Here is a 4,207-nt window from a genome sequence, read left to right on the forward strand (position 1 = left end):
TGTCCCCTACATGGTGATGTTGAAGAACAGTGGCCCACAAAGGCCAGAGAACACGCATCTCCAAACCCAGTGCTCAATTGTCCATTTACAGTGAAGACAGGTGACTTCCATTAGGATTTCCTCCAGTCCCACACCCAGACTCTCACCCTTTTTCAGATACAGGTAGACAGGGGTTTCCTTTGGTCACATCTAACTCAACAAGTCACACATGTCCCTGAGAGTGAGTGTATGTAAAGGAGGCCCATTGAAAAGCGCCTAACCCAAGAGCCAGCAAAATCATTTGATGGACCTGGATCTGGGTAAGGGAGAACAGGTCCACAGTGGTGGTGGGGACAGGGGCAGGGGCAGAGAGGAGGACCAGTGAAATGCTTGTTTTCAGTAGAACAGGCTGTACCCTGAGGCCCCAATCAAGTCTTTCAAAGGGCAAGTACCCATGGAGACCCACGTTGGACATGGGAGGCCAGGACTGGGGGTAGCAGAAGCCCAACCACCCCACTGACAAAAGGAAATAGGGCTTTAGAGGCAGCCTCAAGGGAGGCTGAATCTGAGGCTCCAGGAAGGGGATGGGGAAAGCACACACACAGGTTTTCCCATATTGAGCACTCTAGGGCCACAAGAGCAGTCTTTATGGGAAGAAATGGAAACTGAAGACAACAGCCTGTGATCTGCAGCAGGACAAGGTCTAGGGGTGGGCAGAGCCCGGGAGGCTGCAAGCTAAGCGGAGTGCCTGGCTATGCCCTCCCACACGGCCTCCTTGGGAGTCTTTGTCTCAGGTGCTTGGGAACAGTCAAATGGAACGTGAGGTCGCTCCCACTGTACTTGAGCACAGCCCTACTCTGGGGAGAATTCAACCCAAGGGGCGGCGCGGGCAGGACAATAGGACTCTTGACTTTGGGGCCATCTGAACACAACCTACCAACCAGCAGCACCAAATGGAGGAGGCCAAAGCCAGAAGAGGAGGAAGGACGGGGGACCCACCAACTCAGGCTAGGCCAACCAGGACACTCTGGACCCCATCTTCTGGGAGGGACAGCCGCCAGGGTCCCATCTGACGCCTGGAGTCTCTCTCAGTGTTAGCCGAGCTAGGACTCACCAGGGCCTGGCTCTGAACAGCCAGCCACAGGTCTGCCCATTACTAGGGAGGGGGGTGAAGCCAGGAGCACATTTGTCAACCCATCCAGGGCCTGGCCTCCTGAAACAAGGAGCCTGGCAGCAGATGGAAGCCTTTTCAGGAAACCTGAAACATACTTTTCTGTACTTTCAGTGAAGAGACAAGCTGGGGATCACATCTCCTTTCCCATCCCCCGCTCCCCAACACTGGGCCAGGGCTGCCTCTCCACATCACCTCTGTGATATCACAAAGGAATTAAGGAAGCCGACCACTTAATTGGCTGCATGGCCCACAGCCGAGATTCTAGAATCTCCAGACAGTATTTATTGGGCACCCTGACCGTGGTCTGAGGCCCTTCTGCCATGAGCGTTCACTGCTTGGGTGGTGAATGCTCCTGAGCTAGACTGGCTTCATGGTTAGTCAGAGTTCCAACGAGACATGCACAGCCCCGCTCGCCCCATCAACTGATGGAGAGGCCACAGCAGGTCTCCCCAGATCCAAACGTGGATTCAGGGGAGGCTCTGGAGAAGCTATGGGACCAACCTGAAAGTCCAGACCTGGGCTCCCAACAACCCACCCCGACAGGGCCTGAACCCAGAAACAGCCAATGAGGAAGAGAACAATGCCCTCCTCAGGCTGTCCTTCCCAAGGAAGCTCTGGATGATCGTGGAGAATGTGGCCTTCACCTCTGTGCACTGGAACGATGAGGGACACATGGTGGTCATCGAGGCAGATCTCTTCCAGATGGAGGTCTTCCAGCGTAGGGGCACAGACAGGATCTTCGACAGACAGCATTAAGACTTTCATTCACAAACTGAACCTGTATGTTCAGTAAAATCTGCCCTTCAGGTTGCTCTGCAGGAAAGAAGAGGATGATGGTAATGTAGAGAGCCCTGGGGAGACTAGACTCGATGAGCTGAGTGCTGGACAGGTTTCATTTCCCAGGAGAGCATTTTTCTCATGAGAGGGTGGAAAAGGAAAGAAGAGAAAGCAGGGCCTGTCTTGTTCCACCATTCCCTAGACAGGATCCACAGGGGTGACTCCAGACCCTGAGGGGCCACTTGATGTCAGGGAGCACCAGTAACACATCAAGTACAGCCAGCACTGGGGGAGCTCTAGGGATTGCACTTGCTAGGGCCTCATAACCTGCCAGGAACGAAGAGACCTTATCTCCATACTTAACCAAGGCCGTGACGGTGGTGGGGAGGAGGGTGGCGAGCAATGGCCATTCTCCCCCACGGTGGCTAAAGTGATTCATTTCCTTTCAGATCTATCGCAACTCCAAGTTTCAGAGATACAAGCCTCTGCTCCTGCAGAACATCTAGAGGAAAGGTGACCCCAGAACAACTGCTCAGCCCACCACCAGCTCGAGAGCGGCCCCAAAGAGAAAGAAGCAAGTGGTGGTGACCAGATACTCTCCTCGATTTCGTCACAATGAGTCCACCCAAGAGGCTGACAAGAAGGTCCAGAAGGGAACCCCAAATGTTCACAGAATCCCCGGCCGTTGCTCATTTCTGTTTTGTGGCCTTTGGTTTATAGGCAGTGTAGCCAGGCAGGCCAAGGAAAACCATCTCCCCAGGGAGCTGGGTGGCCCCACGGGAGAGGGTATGTCCAGGAATTCCATGTCTGTATCCCCGGCTACTGCTGGAAGGGACAGCGCAGGGCAACTGCCCAAGAGCCCCCCAAGGTACCCAGATTATGGTTCGGTGATGAATTTGTACAACACCTATGATTCCATCGTGAAGGTGGCCATTTTAGTTGTGGCCCCAAGTGAGGCCCCTGAGGCGGATGAGGAGGAGGAGGAGTCCTCAGATTACACGTGTGCCCTCTGTGAGCAGTTCAAGGATAATCCCAATCCCTGAGCTGCCAGGTCCCTAGGGACACACAAAAGCATTCTCTTGTAAGCAAAAATCTATTTCTAGCTCTAATAAAGTACAACAAAACTTTGTTGTTTTGGAGTCATGGGCTATCATGACTGCAAAAACAACATGGGAGTAAATAAAGAATCGAATGAGAAGCGTGAGTCTGTGTTCTGTCTGTCTATGCTATTCACACACGGCACTGGGTGAGCCCAATAAGGCTGGAAGCCCACGCCCCAAGCAGGCCTCAGTCTGGTCCCCATGGTCCCTTTTCATCTGAAACGGCAGCATTTCACACGCTCAGCCATGAGTGTGGCTCCCAAGCCATGCGCTGAGGACAGCCTAGGACGGATGGGTCCCTGGGCCTTGCCTGTCACACAGCAGAAGACACAGTCTGGCTCCTGATGATGGGAGTGTCAGCTTGCATGAGTCATGCACCCTGAAGCAGAAGGGGCTCCTCCTGGGTCCACCGACGATGCCACAAGTTTCTGATCGGCAGCTGAGTGTCTCCAGCTCCCAATCTAGGGCCATCCCCAAGAGGCCCACTGGAAATCAGGGTCACTCCACCTGCCAAGGGCCTTGCAAACACATGACACCAAACCCAAAGACAAGTACAAGATTTCCACAAGCTGAACACCAGCCCTTGTTGCTCTGCCCTCATAGTTGTATTTAGGATCTAGGCACCATGTCCAACACAATGCCCTGGTCTGGACAGAGGCCCAAGTGCCCAAGTATCCTGCAAGCCTGGTAACACAGAAGAGGGGGTCACAGAGGGCTGGATCTTTCCATCTATCTCCACGCTGTCTGCTGACAGGGGCATGGTGACCCAGAGGACCCGGCCATCACATGCAGTCTGTGGGGAAGGCAGGAAGGAGGGTAGGACAGGTGGAGAGAGGCACTTGGTGAGTTCCAAGACAGAGGGTCCTGAAACTCTGGGAGCACTGAGGAGGGAACGTGGGTCCCCCTGGCTTTGCAGCCCAGTAGCCTGCCTCTGGTCCTTTCTCTGCACAGACAGGCACAGTCCTGGGCTTGGCTTCCCCCCGACCCCCACCCCACCCCTCAAGTCCCAGCCCCATCACTGCCCATGCTCTGAAGATCCCCCATGTTACTCTAGGCCTGCTGAGGGCAGATCTGTGCTAACCAACCTGGCCTTGGCCCTGGGGCCACCCTGGACGGCACTGCCAGGTGTCTTCCCCAAGCCTTTGGGAGGCACCTTCCTTGCAGCCCTTCCCACACC

General features: G+C 54.7%; 1 pseudogene; it reads left to right on the forward strand.

The window, feature by feature from the left end:
- Positions 1–1,523: 1,523 nt before the first annotated feature.
- LOC128069374 (heat shock transcription factor, X-linked member 3-like) lies at positions 1,524–2,973 on the forward strand (annotated as a pseudogene).
- Positions 2,974–4,207: the final 1,234 nt, after the last annotated feature.

Source organism: Budorcas taxicolor, chromosome X, assembly GCF_023091745.1.
Source record: "Budorcas taxicolor isolate Tak-1 chromosome X, Takin1.1, whole genome shotgun sequence".
Taxonomy (NCBI): Eukaryota; Metazoa; Chordata; class Mammalia; order Artiodactyla; family Bovidae; genus Budorcas; species Budorcas taxicolor.